Source organism: Prionailurus viverrinus, chromosome B1 (genome assembly GCF_022837055.1).
Source record: "Prionailurus viverrinus isolate Anna chromosome B1, UM_Priviv_1.0, whole genome shotgun sequence".
In the NCBI taxonomy this organism is placed as follows: Eukaryota; Metazoa; Chordata; class Mammalia; order Carnivora; family Felidae; genus Prionailurus; species Prionailurus viverrinus.
The window spans coordinates 48,600,335-48,620,551 of NC_062564.1; positions in this window are offsets into that span (position 1 = coordinate 48,600,335).

Genomic DNA, 20,217 nt, shown 5'->3' on the forward strand with positions numbered 1-20,217 from the left:
TCCACAGGTTTCCCCAAATTTGTTATTTCCAGCATTCTTGATTCTAGACATCTTTGTGAGTATGACTCTCATTTTTAGAACTGTAAAGAGTCCTGAGACTGAAATTTTTTTTAATTTTTTAATGTTTTTTATTTATTTTTGAGACAGAGAAAGAAAGAACATAAGCAGGGGTGGGACAGAGAGAGAGAGCAAGACACGGAATCCAAAGAAGGCTCCAGGCTCCAAGCCATCAGCACAGAGCCCAATGCAGGGCTCAAACCCACAAACTGTGAGATCATAACCTGAGCCAAAGTCAGACACTTAACCGACTGAGCCACCCAGGTGCCCCGAGACTGAAAGTTTTAAGAATTGCTTTTCTAGTTGGGAATGCAAGCTGGTGCAGCCATTCTGGAAAACTGTATGGAGGTTCCTCAAAAAACTAAAAATAGAACTGCCCTGCAACCCAGCAATTGCACTACTAGGCATTTATCCAAGGGATACAGGGGTGCTGTTTCGAAGGGACACATGCACCCCCATGTTTATAGCAGCACTATCAACAATGGCCAAAGTATGGAAAGAGCCCAATGTCCATTGATGGATGAATGGATAAAGAAGATGTGATACACACACACACACACACACACACACACACACACACACTGGAGTATTACTCGGCCGTCAAAAAGAATGAAACTACAATTTGCAACTACGTGGATGGAACTGGAGGGTATTATGCTAAGTGAAATTAGTCAGAGAAAGACAAAAATCATATGACTTCACTCATATGAGGACTTTAAGAGACAAAACAGATGAACATAAGGGAAGGGAAGCAAAAAATATATAAAAACGGGGAGGGGGACAAAACAGAAGAGACTCATAAATATGGAGACCAAACTGAGGGCTACTGGAGAGGTTGTGGGAGGGGGGATGGGCTAAATGGGGGAGGGGCACTAAGGAATCTACTCCTGAAATCATTGTTGCACTATATGCTAATTAATTTGGATGTAAATTTTTTTTTAATTTTTTTTTCAACGTTTATTTATTTTTGGGACAGAGAGAGACAGAGCATGAACAGGGGAGGGGCAGAGAGAGAGGGAGACACAGAATGGGAAACAGGCTCCAGGCTCTGAGCCATCAGCCCAGAGCCTGACGCGGGACTCGAACTCACAGACCGTGAGATCGTGACCTGGCTGAAGTCGGACGCTTAACCGACTGCGCCACCCAGGCGCCCCTGGATGTAAATTTTTAAAAATAAAAAATAAAACAAGTTAAAAAAAAAGAACTGCTTTTCTAGCACAGAGCTCAAAAAAATAAATAGAATAACATGGTCAGCCTAAAAATTACCAACAATTCCACACAAATGAGTAATACCAGGGCAACCAAGTCTGCCGGACAGACCCAGTTTATACCTTCGGACCCTTTCATTTTCAACACGCCCTGTTCATATGACAACTTATATGAACACCCTAATAACGAGTCTATGTTCAAATTTCCCCAATTTCATATTATATACAATATTTCACATTATATACAATATTTCATATTGTATATAATATTCATATTCAAAAATGAAGGCTGTCTTTTGGCTCACTGGAAGCTTGGTAGGATTATAATTTTTAGGGTAATGTTTTATAATTGTAGATGATTTAAATGTCAATCTTATAAATTGCTTTCTTTTGATTCTATTTGTAAGTATGCTCTTGTTTTAATGTTTTTGTTATTGTTAACAAACCCATTTGAATAATCCAGGATGACCAAAGAATTTTTTTTTGTCTTTCTTCTTGGACTTGGTACAGTAATTTTGATTTCTTTTTCCCCTTTGGTTGTATTGCTATTTTCAAAGTGACTCTACAATAGCTCTAATGGTAGTCTGAAAGAATTCTAAATCCTAGGATAGTGTTTTATAAATGTACATTTATATAAATGTGAATCCTGCTACTAAATTATATCCTCCTAATTTGATTTCTAGGGAGTCTAGACGTGTCATTGCTACTTCACAAATCTCTTCTGTTGTTCCAGAAACACTGCCAATTTTTTGTTTCTCCTCTACAGTAATTTTGAATTGTCTTTCATTTGGTTTTGCTGCTGCAGTCAAGTGATCATACTCAGATGGAAATTGGATAGAATTATAATTCTTAAGATAGTGTTTTAGAAGTGTAATTTATTTGATAGTAAATTTCATGAGTAAACTGTTTCCTTTACTTTCTAGGTAGTATAAGACTTGTATTTCATTTGTTGCTGTGGAAAAACACCCATAACGTGAATTTGAGTAAGGGTTTTACTAGGAAGTCCCACAATTGGGACAAGATGATTACATACATTACATACATACATGATAATTGGAACTCAACATTTATCTCTGATACCAAGGGTTGAATTTACTCTGTGTATAAGACCAATGTGTTTGACTAAATAAATCTTGATTAAAAAATACTAAGCTAACCCCACATGCAGACACTTTCGGAGGGGAAAAAAAGAAAGCAGACCTATCTAGGTGGTCAATTTGCAGGGTTAGTCTCTATCCAAGAAAAAGGATGAAGATTGTAAAACCTGCTGCCAACAGAGAGAGGTTTGAGTGTAAAGGGCAGGAAACAGATATAGAATAATTCCCAGAGCAGAGCGGATGCTTTAGAAGTATCTCATGGGGACCAGCAAGAGCTAGGAAGGCTCAGAAGAGGGGTCCCGTGAGGTTACTCCCTAACATAGGTAAGCCATTTAGGACTGGCCCAGCCCTTTCTTATTGCTGAGGACATCCATGGAATAGTTTAAATGTTAACTGGCATTTGAAAACATGGCTTCAAACACCCCACTCTCTGTGCCTCTTGTTTTGCTTTGCTTGGTATTAAATAATTCAGTTTCTGAATTCTTAACTATGTGACTTCAATTTTAATACTTAGCTTTGATGTCACTGAACTTGGTACACTTGACTCTCCTACATCTGCTCTCTGTGATGTTAAGCTAAACATACTGTTTTGGGGGCACCTGGGTGTTTCTGTCGGTTGAGCACCCGACTTCGAGTCAGGTCGTGATCTCATGGTTTGGTTCAGGAGTTGAAGCCCTGCATCACCATCTCTATCAGCACAGAGCCTGCTTCAGATCCACTGTCCCCCTCTCTCTGCCCCTCCCCTGCTCTTACTCTCTCTCTCTGTCTCAAACATAAATAAATATCAAAAAATTTTAAACATACTGTTTTTGACTCCAACAAGACAAATCTTTGTTAGGTTCTTCCTGGGGAAGCCTACTTTTTTCTGACTGCCCACTTCCTTACTCAATACCCTTAATCCAGACTAAACACTCATTATGTCCTTTATTCTTTTCAGGTTAGGAGGGCTCCTCATGAAATAAAACATCCTATTATGACTACTGCCTTTATCATTTTCATGCATGGTTAATTCTTAGGATTTCATGATGACAAAGATTGTAGGACTACCATCAATGTAATATTTTTTTTTCATGGTAGAAAAAACACTACTTCATATTACACATAATATTTCATATCATATATAATATTACATATCATATATAATATTTCATATCATCTGTAATATTTCACTATATGTAATATTAATAGTGTCTATAATATTTCATATTATAAGTAATATTTCATATTATCTGTAATATTTCATATTATACATAATATATCATGTTATATGTAATATTTCATATGATATATAATGTTTCATATTGTATGTAATATTTCATATTATATGTAATATTTCACATGATATATAATATTTCATGATATGTAATATTTCATATCCTGGCATTGGTTCAGGACCTCTGGCATCAGGAGTACATGCAGGTCATAGGATACAGAGAAGGGCGTTGAAAGTTCTCCATGAAGATTTGGGCTTTAATGTCGTTGTCTCTTTCTGTGAGAGCTACAGAGAAATCAGGAGGAAAGCAAAGGGCCACCGGTCTTGGGCACTGGTTTGAGGATACGTCTAGGATGCGGTGTCCAGTAAGATCTAAGTAAGAGTGACAGTGTCCGTCTAGAGTCTGTAGCTCAGGGGAGTTAGAAAGACCTGATATAGATGACTCAGAAGACATGCAACTAAATACGGTTTTTAAACTGTGGGATTAGATGAAAACAGAACACAGGGTAGGTAAAGAGAGGAAGAAAAATGCGTGAAAATCTAGCTTTGGGCAAAACACCCTGTCTGAGAAAACATACATCTACATTGTCTCCTCTTATTTTGTGGTCGCTGTTGTTTGTATACTTAAGGACGTATACAACTGAAATATAACTGAATAACTTATGTGTTACATCTTCATATATAATATTTCATATCATCTGTAATATTTCATATTATATGTAATATCTCATATCATCTACAATATTTCATATAATCTGCAATATTTCATATCATCTATATTGTTTCATGTCATCTCTAATATTTCATATCATCTATAATATTTCATAACCTCTGTAATATTTTCTATCACCTATAATATTTCATATGATATATAATATTTTTCATAGTATATATATGATTTCCTTTCCTGTCATTGGTTCAGGACCTCTGGCATCGGGAGCACATGCAGGTCATAGGATATAGAGAAGGGCGTAGAAGGCTTTCCATGAAGACTTGGGCTTTAATCTCATTGTTATCTCTTTCTGTGAGAGCTACAGAGATATCAGGAGGAAAGAAAAGGGCCACCGACCTTGGGGATTGGTGTGAGGATATGTCTAGGATGCACTGTCCAGTAAGATCTAAGAGTGACAGTGTCCATCTAGAGTCTGTAGCTCAGGGGAGTTAGAAAGACCTGATATAGATGATTCAGAAGACATGCAACTAAATATGGTTTTTAAACTGTGGGATTAGATGAAAACAGAACACAGGGTAGGTAAAGAGAGGAAGAGAAAATGCATGAGAATCTAACTTTGGGCAAACCATTCTGTCTGTGAAAACATGCATCTACATTGTCTCCTCGTATTTTGTGGTCGCTGTTGTTTGTATACCTAAGGATAGGTATACAACAGAAATATAACTGAATAACTTACATGTTATGTCTTCATATATAATATTTTATATAATGTGTAATATTTCATATCATGTGTAATATTTCATATCATCTATATTATTTCATATCATCTGTAATATTTCATATCATCTATATTATTTCATATCATCTGTAATATTTCATATCATATGTCATATTTTATATGATTTGTAATATTTCATATTTTATATAATGTTTCATATCATATGTAATATTTCATATCCTGGCATTGGTTCAGGACCTCTGGCATGGGGAACACACGCAGATCATAGGACACAGAGAAGGGCGTGGAAGGCTTTCCATGAAGACTTGGGCTTTAATCTCATTGTTGTGTCTTTCTGTGAGAGCTACAGAGAAATCAGAAAGAAAGCAAAGGGCCACCGGCCTTGGGCACTGGTTTGAGGATTCGTCTAGGATGCGGTGTCCAGTAAGATCTAAGTAAGAGCGACAGTGTCCGTCTAGAGTCTGTAGCTCAGGGGAGTTAGAAAGACCCGATATAGATGATTCAGAAGACATCCAACTAAACACGGTTTTTAAACCGTGGGATTAGATGAAATCAGAACACAGGGTAGGTCAAGAGAGGAAGAGAAAATGCGTGAGACTCTAGCTTTGGGCAAACCACTCTGTGAAAACATGCATCAACATTGTCTCCTCTTATTGTGTGGTCGCTGTTGGGTGTGTACCTAAGGAGGTATACAACTGAAATATAACTGAATAACTTAGATCTTATGTGTCCATGTATATAATATTTCATATTATACATAATATTTCATTTTTGTAATATTTCATATTATTCATACATTTCATATTACACATAATATTTAATATTCATAATATTTCATGTTATACATAATATATCTTATCTATAATATTTCATGTTACATATATTTCATGTTATATATAATATTTATGTTTGTTATATATACTATTTCATGTTATATATAATATTTCATATATATATTTCATGTTATATATAATATTTCATATTATATATATTTCATGTTATATATAATATTTCATAGTATACATAATATTTCATGTTATATATATTTCATAGTATACATAATATTCATATACATAATATTTCATATACATATATCTTATACATAATTCATTTTATACATAATAGTTCATATTATACATAATATATCTTATACATAATTCATATTATACATAATATATCTTCTACATAATATTTCATATTATACATATTTCTTATATATAATATTTCATATTATACATATTATTTCTCATACATATTTCATATTTCATAGTATACATAATATGTCATCTTATAGATAATATTTCATATTATACATAATATATCATATTCATAATATTTCATATTATATGTAATATTTCATATAGATAATATTTCATATATATTTCATATTATATGTAAAATTTCTTATACATAAGATTTCATATTATACATAATATTTTTATACATAATTCATATTATACATATTTCTTTTACAAAATATTTCATATTATACACAATATTTCATGTTTATAATATTTCATATAATACATAATATTTCATATAATATTTCATATTATACATAATGTTTCATACACATAATATTTCATGTTCATAATATTTCATATGGGTAGATCCATCCATATTGTGTAAATGGCAAGATCTCATTCTTTTTTATGCCTGAGTAATATTACTCATAATACATTACATATGCATATATGTGTGTGTGTATGTGTGTGTACACCACATCTTCTTCATCCATTCATCTATCGATGAACACTTGGGCTGCTTCCATAATTTGGCTATTGTAATTAATGCTGCTATACACTTACGGGTGCATATATCTTTTCAAATTAGTGTTTTTTTATTCTTTGGGTAAATATCCAGTAGTGTGATTACTGGCTCATAAGGTAGTTCAGGGCGCCTGGGTTGCTTAGTCGGTTAAGTGTCCGTCTCTCGATTTTGGCTCAGGTCATGACCTCATGATTTGTGAGATTGAGTCCCAAGTCGGGCTCTGTGATAAGCATGGAACCCGCTTCAGATTCTCTCTCTCTCCCTCTGCCCCTCCCTGGCTCGAACTCTGTCTCTCTAAAAAGAAAAAAAAAGAAAAACATATATATATAAAATCATCTAAACATGCCAGTTGAAAGATAAAAATAGTTTGAGTAGAAAAACAGAACTCAGTTATATGCTGCCTATGAGAAAGCCAGACCAACTTTGTTTGGATTAGCGTTAGCATGTCTGTTTTTATTGTTTTTACTTTAAACTTCTTTATCTCTTTATATTTAAAATGTCTTGCTTCTAGGGGCGCCTAGGTGGCTCAGTCGGTTGAGTGTCTGACTTCGGCTCAGGTCATGATCTCGCGGTTTGTGGGTTCGAGCCCCGTGTCGGGGTCTGTACTGCCAGCTCAGAGCGTGGAGCCTGCTTCAGATTCTGTGTCTCCTCCTCCCTCTGCCCTTTCCCTGCTCACGCTCTGTCTCTCTCTGTCTCTCAATAATAAATAAGCATTAAGAAAAAAAAAGTAAAGTGTCTGGCTTCTAGGCAGCATACACGATTAAGAAATAATAATTGAAACTTTTCCAAAACTAATCAAGAAAAGTCAGGTAATCCCAGGTGTGAGGAAGCACAGGCATGTAAAGGAAGCTAATGATAAGATCTAATGTTTTATTAAGTGTTTATTATATTTCCTGTACCACAGTAAAGCCTCAGACACTGCCTCTGTGACTTGCCACAACTATATTACCACCATCCCACAGATGAGCTATAGGCATCGCGATCACTGTCAGTCCTTCAGGGAAGCAGAGAGCTGCACGTCCTGGTATTTCTGAGACCAACAGAGCACACCAGGTCTGTAGGCCAGACAACAGCAGAAAGCCAGCATCAAGAATCCTGAGGATCTGAAAGATGAGCATCAGAGGACAACGGTGGGCAATGTGTGAGCAAACAGAAGACTCTCAGGAAGTAGAGTGAGAAACACCAGGAATAAAAAAAGGTGGAGAACAGAGCTGGGTCCCCGGGGGGGTTTTGAGAGTGGAGCTGTACTTCCATTACCCGCCAGGCAGCGGAAAGGAGGGTTCCCCCAGGGGTGTGCCACCTGTCAGTTCTCCACAAGTATTTCCTAAGCAGCCCACTGAGTGCTGGCTAGGTTCTCAAATAATTTAATCAGAGGCAAATAAATAGATGAAGGAGAAGCGTGAGGGAAGGAGGAGGGAAGCAGGAGGAAAGGCATAGAGTTGGAAATACATATTTCATGATGGGCACAATGCCGGGAGGCCAGAGGGCTTTGCAAAAAAGAAACATTAATAGCTAGGATTGGAAAGAGAAATGCCAAAATGTGTGAACTCTTGACGTCTGGTCTTTAGGGCAATAGAAGGTGCTTGTATGTCTTCGACCATTTCCTGTCTCTGCATCAGGGTCCCACAGTCTGAAGACAGAGCTTTCGACCCATAAGACCAAATTTCTACCTCCACATGTATGGCAATTCCATGAAATCACCATGGAGGAAAGGAAGTAAGGAAACTAAATGCACATTACCATGAGTGTTCGAATACCTCTCTTGAATTTTAGAAGTTAAAATAGATTAATATCCTGTTTGATTTTTGAGACATTCAAGACTTCCGAAGCAAACAGACTAAAACAGCACATAACAAGGCATCCCCGTGTTCTTGAAGCTTCCCATATGAATCAAGAGCCTTATAGTCCTCACCTTTCAAAGAAGCATATGGTTTATATGTGAAGACATTAGGTGATTTAAGGTGGCTTAGGATTGTTCAGCTATCTCCCCTGTTTCGCTGAGGCCAGAGCATTACATGTGGCTTTAGAAGTCTTTTCTGCATAGATTCAAGGGACCCAAATAAAACTGCCAACAAGAAAAAATGGATGAGTGCTCTATTTCCTTCCCATGAGAAAATTAACCTGGAATCACTAGTGTGCCTCATTTCAAGGTACCCAGAGGTATCTCCTTTGGGAATTCAGAGCATAACTTAGTTCACCTCATTACAGCTGTATGACAAAGCCCTAATTCTCTCAGCCTGTGAAAGGCAGAGCCAGAATGTTCTTTGTGTTTCAAAAGAACATAGGTTCTACAGTCAAGCTGATTAGATTTCAAATCCTGTGGGGCTGGGGGGCGGGGGCTGGGTGGCTCAGTGGATTAAGCATCAAACTCTTGGTTTCAGCTCAGGTCATGATCTCACAGTCGTGAGGTCAACCCCACCCTGGGTCGTGAGGTCAAACCCCATCCTGTCAGGTTCCATGCTAAGCAAGGAACCTCCTTAAGATTCTCTCTCTCCCTCCCTCTGCCCCTCCCCCCTCCTCCTCTCTCTCCCTGTCTCTCTCTCAAAAAAAAAAAAAAAAGATTTCAAATCCTGGTTCTTCCACTTAGAAAGAACCTGGGCACTATCCTCAATCTCTGAGACCATCGGCAACCTCTGTGAAATGGGTGCAATAATGTCTACCTCATAGGGTTATGGTGATGAGTAAACCAAATGAAGTGAGATTGTCTAAGGGCCATAGTGCATACAGGAGACATCTCATGTCTGTTTTCTTCTCTGGTTCCCAGTGCAGAATTTAATTTTAAAATTATAAAATTTCCCTTGGGTATTTATAAAAAAAATAAACCTGAAATTAAATAAATACCACATATAACATTTCTAGAAACCAAACTAAACAGACATTTAACCTCTATTACCATTCACCTGCAAAGAAGCCACAAAAATAGACCAAGGAAGAAAGTGTGAAGATCTCATTACGAATAAATTTAGACACAGTTTTCTCCTTCCCTAAGGCAAAAATCTCCCATGATCTTAATTAAACTTTTCAAAATTCGTCTTGATCCTTCCTTCCATTCCTTGGAAATCTTTTCTTATTCAGGCTTCAGGCTTTCTTCTCTCCCTTATCTACCATCTGGAGCATCTATTAAATATGTCCAACGTACACATTCTGTGTGTGTGTGTGTGTGTGTGTGTGTGTGTGCGTGTGTCCCTCCCTCCCTCCTTTCCTTCTCCGAACTCTCACTTCTTGCCCAAAAAATTATTTGAGTCTCTGAAAAGAAATCGTAATTATATTGTATTTCTACAGGAAGTCCCTTCGCTACTTTGCTGCCAACAGATTGATGTTCTGAAAATGGAATTGTGTGATCATTGCCCTGGCAGGCTGGGACTAGACTTCTTATCTTTGCAGATTATTAGATGGCTCTTAACTACCTGTAGATTAGGTGTGAATTACTTAGTTTGACATTTGGGGCCCTTCCCTGGCTCATCTTCTGCCAGTCCCATTGCAAATGTCATTCTGGCTATTCTGGATAACACACTGTTCCCTAAACACATAGTCTTCCAGAGAACGTTCCTAGAAGTTGCACATAGCCATTGCCTTTATCCATGCTGTATGATCCTCGAAATGTCCTCTCCCCACACTCCTTCCATACCTGGTGACTGCCTCCTTACCCTGAGGATTCAGCTTAAATGTCATTCTCATTCAACCTGAGCTAATGACCCCCTCTTCTGTGCCTCCAGCAAATAACAGCAACGGAACCGGAACCTATCACCTATGGCTGTGTGGTAGGTGGTGGGTGATTCTTCCCCAAGAGAACGCAAGTTTTATAGTCCTTTTATTCATGTCCATGACCCCAGTGCTCCCACAGCATTATTACAATGTCAGGGCACTGGGAAGACAATTTTATATTAATGTTACTAATGAAAACAGAAATTAAATTCAATATGATTAGATCCAATTGTTACACACACACACACACACACACACACACTCACAAAAGGGTTTATTTCTCTTTCAAATGTCTGAAGTATGTTTGGTGCCTGTGCTGTTAGGGATCCAGGCTTCTGCCCCCATGTATACTTCTTTTCCTATTTTCACCTCAGGATCCAAGATGGTTGACCCAGCTCCAGCCATCCCACCAATGGTCAATCCAGCAGGAGATAGGAAATGGAAGAAAAAGGGCACACTTCTCCAATTAAAAACACTTCCGGGAGGGGCACCTGGGTGGCTCAGTCAGTGAAGTGGCCGACTCTTGATTTCAGCTCAGGTCATGATCTCATGGTTCCTGAGTTTGAGCCGCGCATCGGTCTCTGCCCTCACAGAGTGGAGCCTGCTTCAGATCTTCTGTCTCCCTCTCTCTGCCCCTCCCCCCTGCCAAATAAATAAATGTGAAAAAAAATTAATTAAAAAAAAAAACCCTACTTCCTGGAAATCGTATTGTCCTCATTCCATTTCCTGGTCAAAAATTGGTAAACTGACACCTAGCAGTAAGGGAGTTTGGGAAGTGAGGAGTCTTTATCCAAAGTTTCGGGATGCAAACTAAACACGTAGTTATGAAACAGACTCCCTGCGGCCGCAATGACTTATGATAATTTGAAGTTATGCTCAAGGCAAGTTAAAATGTGCACCACACTTAGCATTAATTAGTTACTCTACATTCAAGCATATATTTTCTCATGTATTTATAGCTAGGGCTGAAACTTCACTCAACCATGTGGATATTGGGATATTACTGCGGTTCCTGCTTCTGAGATTGCTTATGTCTACTTGTTCCCTAACTTCGGTTGTTAAGCACAGCACCCCACTACTCCCTAATGGTGTTAGTGAGAAACGGCTCATCAGCAAATTACGTAACTTAATTGTAATCAAGAAATCAGCTTAATTATATTACTTAAAGAAATCACATCTCAAATTTCTCACACCCCAAACCGAATCTTTCTTCACGGAACCTTCCCCTCCTCCCATACTCTCATCTTGATGATGGCAGCACCATCTGCCCATCTGCTCAAGCCAGAAACGTGGAAATCTCTCTATTCAGTCACCAAGTTCTGTTGATTCCTCCTGTTTCAATCCCTCCCTCCACTCCCTTACCATCACATTATTTTTGTTTATTTTGAGAGAGAGACAGTGCAAGCAGGGGAGGCACAGAGAGAGGGACACAGAATCCCAAGAAGGCTCGGCCCTGGTGGCATGGAGCCCGATGTGGGGCTCGAACTGATGAATTGTGAGATCATGACCTGAGTCAAAATCCAGAGTGGGACGCTTAACTGACTGAGCCACCCAGTGTCCCTTCTCACCATCACATTCTTAGTGCAGGCTCCTACCTTGCCTGGTCTTCTTCTGTATCCTCCCCACCAGACTCCTGCTTCTGGTCACAGCCCTTTCCTCTCTGCTAATGGCCTTCCAAATTACAAGTGTGTTGTTCTCTTGCCTGAAACACCCCATAAGACTCACAGGACCACGCCCACACTGGTTAGCTCCCACCCCTCCAGGCCATGTGAAGAATCCTGCCAGTCCTTCCAGCTCCAGCTCTTGGCAATTCCACATATTAACATAAATCCTTGCTTTGGGGAGACACTTGTCACTTCCAGAATGCCATGTGACATTCTCACTTTTGCACCTGCTCTTCTCTTGGTCTGGAAGGCTCTCCACTTCTGTCCCCCATTCTTTTCTTTCCATCCTCTGCTGGCCTTACCTTTTCCCAGTTATCCTCCAAAAGTTAGCTTAGACATGATTCCTCTGTGTACCCTTCTTGCCCCCGCCTCCTCCCCCTCCCCTGAAGAGTAAGGCCTGCCCTCTGCTCGTGAAGCATATACTTTCATTATAGGACTTATTACAATATTTTAAAACTCTGTCTTAGCTAGATTGCAAGACATTTCAGAATAGGAATTTTAATCGTGTTTATATGTGTCTTCAGAACCTTGCACAAGACCTAACCCATAATAGGATCTTAGTAAAATGAAAGACTTAATGCATAAATTAGCATGTCGCTGTGTTTATGCCCATATAATTTTGTATGGTTGAGAATTATCTTGCTTTTTCTACTTAATATTATATAATTTTTTTATTTCATAGGGACTGCTGAATCACACTCGCTATAACATTAAAATTTTTAATAAATATTTATTATATAACTGTTCCCTACTTGTTTTGAGAGAGAGAGAGCAAGTGTGAGCAGAAGAGAGGGGCGGGTGGGTGGGAGAAGACAGAGAGAGAGAGAGAATCTCAAGCAGACTCTACACTCAGCACAGAGCCTGATATGGGGACAGATCCCACTATCCTGTTATCATGACCAGAGCCGAAAAAGAGACACTCAACCAACTGAGCCACCCAGGTGCCCCTTTTTTGTCTACTTTTTAAATTATTTCCCTATTGCTAAACATTTACATTATTTGCATGTTTATATTTAACACTTTGATGAACATTAGTGTTGATGCAGCTTTGTATTTCAGAATATTTCTTTAGATTTTTAGAAGAAATATACCTAAATAAATGGGTATGGGCATTTTTAAGGGTCATGTTAAATATTGCCAAATGGCTTGCTAAAATGGCCCAACCTATTTGGGTTTAGAAAAGCAGTACATGAGGGTGAGCATCACATTTTAAGAGATACAGGCCAACTAGAAAGCACCTATACCAGAATGAAACAAATTTGAGGAATTTGTAAACATCACATGCAAGTAATTATTGGAGATACATGGAATAGAAGTAAGGGTGGAAATGATATTTTCAAGTCATGAAGACAACATTATGATAACACTATCATTAGGAAGAGGAACCAGACATTGGTGTCATTTATAGAAAACAACAATAGAATAGCACTAGCTACTATTTATTGAACATTAGTCGTGTGCCAGGCACTGTGTTAAGCGTTGCAGCTATAGTACTTACTGAATCTTCGTTTTACAGAGAGTTAAAAAAGGCTTCCAAAGTTTAGTCACTTACCAAGATTCACAGAGGTAATTAATAAGAGATCAGTATGCATAAATCCAGGTTGCGCTGGTTGTAAAGACCGTGTTTTTAACCACTACCCTGGGACTACCCAAACTTTTCTACCAAGTAAGCCTAATGGTAGAGAAGAGTGAAAATTGATCCTTAGGGTTTGTGGAATATAGTAGACAGAGCTAACCCTCTGTAATGTTCATATGCTCCCATCATCATTATTCACATTAGCCAAAAAGAGGATGTCTACCAATGGATAAATGGATAAACAAAATGTGATGTATTCATACAACGGAATTCATACAATTCTTGAAAAGAAAGGAAATCATGTCCCATGTTACAATATGGCTGAACCTTAACGACTTGATGTTCACTGAAATAAGCCAGTCACAAAAAGATAAATATTGTCTGCTTCCACTTATATGTGGTATCTAAAGCAATTAAACTCATAGCCACAGAAAGTAGAGTGGGGGTTACCAGAGGCTGAGGGGAGGGAGAAGGGGAGGGGAGTGGTTTAATGAGTGCAGAGTTTCAGTTTTGCAGGATGAAAAATTGCTGGAAATATGTTTCACAGCAATGTGAATATGTTTAACACTTACTAAACTGTACACTTAAAAATAGTTAAAATGGTAGCTTTTACATGATGTGCTTTGACTGCAATTTAAAAATCTAGGTACATTTTTGTATTGTATTTGATTTTCATATTTACCATAACAAGATTTTCTCCCAACTTTCCAATAAAAATAATCCTCTAGGAAGATGTGAAATTTTTATCTTGTAGCTTTGCATATCCCCACGTGTCACGTGTCCAGTTTGAGACACATTATTCTGCATCACACTTGCAAGGAAACCAAACTCAACATTATCCATGGGGTACTGTCATTTCTATATCTTCATCCAGAGAAATAATTGGCTATTATCTCTCTGGTTTTTTTAAATATTTATTTATTTATATATATACATGTGTATATATGTGTATTTATATATATATATGTGTATATATATACATATATATATATATAGAGAGAGAGAGAGTAGGGGAGGGGCAGAGAGAGGGGGACAGAGAGAATCCCAAGCAAGCTCCATGCTGTCAGCACAGAGCCTGACACAGGCTCGATCCCAAGAACCACGAGATCACGACCTGAGCCAAAACCAAGAGTTGGATGCTTAACTGACTGAGCCAACTTGGGTGCCCTGTTCTTATCTTTATGCGTTCCTTTCAGTTCTTTGGGGTTAATTTGTTCTTCCCTTTCTAAATTCTTAAGATGGACTTCAGATCTTCTTTTTCTAACATAGGCATTTAAAGATACAAATTTCTCCCTAAGCATTTCTATAGCTGCATCCTATAATTTTTCATATGTTTTTGTTTTCATTCAGTTCAAAATATTTCTAATTTTTCTTGTGATTTATGCTTTCACCCATGGATTTAAGTATGTTGTTTAATTCCTAGATATTTGGGGATTTCCACATATCTCTCTTGCTGATTTCTACTTCAGTTCCATCATGGTCAAAAAACTTATTTTGTATCATTTCCATCCTCTTAAATGTTTTGGAACTTGTTTTATGGCCCTGAATATAGTCCTTCTTGATGAATTCCATGTGAATTTGAAAAAGAATGTACATTCTGTTATTGTTGGATATAATGTTTTAGTTGGTCAGGTTGGTCAACTGATTTTCTTTTCGGTTCTATCAGGTTTTGTGTATTTTCAAGTTCTTGTTATTAGATGCCCATATATCCATAATTATTATTTTCTTTTGATAAATCGACTCCTTTGTTGTTATATATTTTCTCCCTTTGTGCCTGGCAATAATCCCTGTCCTGAAATCTAATTTGTCTGATATGAATGTGGCCATTCCAGCTCGGTTTTCATTGCTACTTGCATGATATATCTTAATTTATCCTTTTACTTTTAATCTACCTTTGTATTTATATTTAAAGTGGGTTACCTGTGTCTAGCAAATAGCTGCATCTTGCTTTTTTGTCCAACGTGACAGTCTGTACATTTTAATTGGAGTGTTTAGACCCTTTAAATTTAATGGAATTATCAATATGGTATATGTGAAAGTTGTTAAGAGTAAATTCTGAGTTCTCATCACAAGAAAAATCCATTTTTTTCTTTTTCTTTTCTTTTTTTTTCTTTTGTATCTATATGAGATGATGGATGCTAACGTATTGTAATCATTTCACAATATACGTAAGTCAAGTCATTATGTTGTACACATTAAACTTTTACAGTGCTGTATGTCAATTATATCTCAATAAAACTCAAGGAAATAAATGAAAAAATTATTAGTGTGGTTAGATGTAAATAAATCATCTTGCTATTTGCTTTACATTTGTCCCACTTGGCCTTTGTTTCTTTTCTCTTGTCTTGTTTTGGATTGGATTTTTTTTTAATATTCTATTTTATCCCCAGTCTTGGCTTATTAGCTACACCTCTCTGTTTTTCTGGTTCTCATCTTTCTTGGTGTTGTTGTTTTCATTGTTACTCTAAGGCTTATAACATACATCCTCAACTTACTTCAGTCTCTTGTTAAACATCATAACCCCTCTCCTATAGTATGAAAACCTTATAAATACCTCCATTTCAGACCTCCAATCTTTTGTTCCTTCTTGTAATACATTTCATTTTTATGTGTTAAAAAGCCCTCACTACACTGTCATTAATTTTGCTTTAAACATTTTTAAATAAGAAAACAAATGTGTTTATATCACCCACATATTTATGGTTCCTGATACTATTTTACATAAATCTGATAGCATTTTCCTTCTCCTTGAGGAAAGTTTGTTATCATTTCTTTTAGTTCAGATCTGCTGGCAATGAATTCTCTCAGATATTGGTGATCTGAATCACCTTCGTTCTCGAAGGATATTTTTGTTGCAGTTATAATTTTTAGTTGCCAGTTTTTTTTCCTTTCAGAACTTTAAAGATTTTGCTTCATTATTTTATTAGTTTGTTAGTGCTGCCATACAAACTACTGCAGACTAGGTGGCTTACCCAACAGACATTTATTTGCTCACAGTTCTGGAGGCTGGAAAGTCCAAGATCAAGGTCTCTGCAGGGTTGATTTCTTCGGAGGCTTCTCTCCTTGACTTGCAGATGGCCGTCTTCTTGCTGTGTCTTTCCTTTGTCACATGGTCTTTCCTCTGTACACGTCCTTACCTCCTCCTCTTATGAAAACACCAGTCAGGGGTGCCTGGGTGGCTCAGTCGGCTGAGCGTCTGACTTCAGCTCAGGTCATGATCTCACGGTCCGTGAGTTCAAACCCTGCGTCGGGCTCTGTGCTGACAGCTCAGAGCCTGGAGCCTGCTTCGGATTCTGTGTCTCCCTCTCTCTCTGCCCCTCCCTCGCTCATTCTCTCTCTCCCTCTCCCTCTCTCTCTCGAAAATAAACATTAAAAAAAAAAAAAAGAATAGCAGTCCGATTGGATTAGGGACCACCATACAATCTCATTTTAACTGAATTACTTCTTTAAAGACCTATCTCCAAACACAATCACATTCTGAAGTACTGGGCGTTAGGGCTTCAGCATAGGAATTTGGGGAGTTCATGTTCAGCCCATAACAATTATTTTCTGACAAGAGTGAACTATCCCTCTTTGCTTTGATCCTCTGTATGTAAGGTATTTCTTCCGTAAGCTATTTTCAAGCTTTTTCTCTTTATCATTTTTTTTTTCAGCATTTTGGTTGGGGTGCGTCTTGGTATGATTTTTCTCTGTTTATCCTCCTTGGGGCTTGTTGGGATTTTTAAATCTGATGCTTATACTTGTTATGAAATCTCAAAGCTGTCAGCCATTATTTCTTCCTATGTTTTTCTGTTCCCTCACCACCCGCAACATTCTCCTCTCCTTCTGAGACTCTAATTACACATAAGATAAAGCATTTTATCTTGTTCCACAGGTCACTGCTGTCCTTTTCATTTCTTTGGTCCTTTTCATTCCTTGCTTAGTTTTGGATACTTTTTATTTCTTTGTCTTTAACTTCAAGTTTCCCTTTGCTGTAACTAACCAGCCATTAATATCACCCCCTGTATTTTTTTTCCAATATTGTATTTTTCATTCTAGAAAATGCATTTGGGTCTTTTTTTTTTATATCTTCTATTTCTTCTATCTATACTTCCCACTAGTTTCTTGAACATATGGAGCACATTTGTAGAAATCTTAAAATCTTGCTTAATTCCATCACAGCCACCATTTCTAGATTTGCATCCATAGATTTTTCTCCTGACTAAATGTTATAGTGTCTTACTTCTTTGTATGCCTGATGAAGTTTTTTTTGAATGCCAGACATTTTGAATTCTACATTATTGGTCCTGGGTTTTGTTGGATTCCTTTAAATCAACTGGGACTTTTTTCTGGCATGCCTTTACTTGAAAGCAGTATGACTTGCTTTTAAGTGTTGTCAGAGTGGGTTCAAATTAGCCTTTGTCTTTAAGAAGGTGCTGAGTGAGAGAAGAATTGAGTCCAAGGACAGAGTGAATGGACAGGAATAGGACTCAGGAGGCAGAAAAGAGCGGGAGGGATGAGAGAGATCAGGGGGCAAATATCAGAGACCAGCAAACCTGAGAAACTGTATTCCTGCAAAAGTCAGTGAATATTTAAATTGGGGTGGGGGTGGGAGAAGTTGTGTTTATATGTAAAACTGAGCTAGGCTCTGGGCTTCGATAATCATGAAAGGGTTTCTTATTTACATTCAGAAGTTGAATGCTATAGGTATGAGACGTTCCCTTGGTTGCAGTCAGGCAGCCTTGGTCTCCATCCACTCAAAGGAAGTGCTCTAAGCCTGTCTTGTTTACCAAATCGCTGCTGCACATTTCCAAAATGCCCTCCAGGGGGCATTCCTGCCCCATTGAAAACCACTGATTTGGGATCTCAGGATTTAAAATACGCCTTTTATTCTGCTCTTCCTTAGCCCCCGTTCCTCATGTTGCACAACATCAGGGGCATCCCAAGGGCCCTTTTCTTTGTATACTCTTCCTGGGTGATGAATTCGTTCACTTGGGCAGCAGCTGCTTCCCAACGTTCATGAGTCCCAACTCACATATCCGGCTCACCCTTCCTAGGTCTGCCTCTTCCTCTCTGTTCAAAGTTTGCTCATCCTTAAAGTCTCAGCTCAAGTGCCGCCCACTTCATGAAGACTTCTCCCTTCCTCTTGCCTTTGGAAATACTACCTAAGGCTTAGCTCTTAGCTGTCCAGAATTCCTCACACTGTAGTCATGATTGGCACCTAAAAACCTGGAAAGTGGCTTTTCAAAATGTAGGTTCCCAGGCAACATCTTCAAAAAGATAACATTTCAATAAGCTTGGTAAATTATTTTCACTTACAAACACCCAATGTTTGTAATGTACGTTGTAATATACATTTTAATAAGCTCTCGGAGGCATTTTGATGTAAACTAAAAATTTAAGACCCACTGCCTTAGACATTTCATTTGCATCCCAACTGATGCGTAAACGCTTCCAATGTAGGAATCCTTTTTAATGCTTAGAAGCTAGTCCCATGCCTAGCACATAGTTGGAGTTTCCAGCTTTCAATGTCAGGCACTGAGAATTGGTGGGACCCATCTGTCTTGTTGACAGATTTTACAGTCTTCTACATCATCTGGATCAGCCATATTCTTTGATATGTGCAATTGATAGTATTTTCTGGGTCTTATATACAGTGCTTTAGTAAAATGCTATACAAATGAAGCTTCGGGACAAGTACCCTGATGTTTCTTTCATCCAGATTGCTGCCCATAATCCCATTCTATGCAGAAAGTCTGGAGTGGCCACTGCCTGGGACACAAAGAGTAATAAAACTGGTTCCTGTTTCCAAGCAACTTCAAATCTAATAGTTGAGAGACAGAGGTAAACAAATAATTACATAGTAAACACAGCCTATAAGAGGTATAGAAATATTGGTGGAGTCAGGGAACTTAATATCTGAGCTGAGTTTTAAAGAATGAGCAAGAATTCATATTCAGCCAGGCAGGGAAGAGCAACCCCAGCAAGAGAACAGCCTTTGCAAAGGATGGAGGGGTGGTTATTGGGTTTATCAGGGAATGAATGATAAGCGCAAGAGAGTTGGGGGAAAGACAATAGTGGGAATGAAGCTTCCTCTTGGCCTTGGGTTTTCCAGTGGGAGGATGGAGACGCTGATGGCGTAGATTTGTGGGAATAGACCCTTGAGGCCACTCTTGGTTCCTTCCACTTGGAAGCAGACAGTTCTAGATGGCATAGCCCCAGCTTCTCACTTTCTCAAGCTCAGCAGCTTCAGAGGCCCCTGGGGCTAACCTCTAGTCTCCACATTCACTGGAGAGCAGTGGCTTTCAAAGAGTTTAATTGCAACCCCCAGAAGAAGTGCATGTTATGTTAGAACACACATCAGCAAACATACAATTGAAACACAATTTCCACCAGTGTCCATTGTTTCCTGTGATCGCTTTGATGCTTTGTTTCCTAGTCTATTCCATTAAAAAAAATTAAGGTTGGGTGGCACCCACTAAGTTGATTTCACAATCCAATAAGACACAACTCGACTTTGAGAAACCCTATTCTAG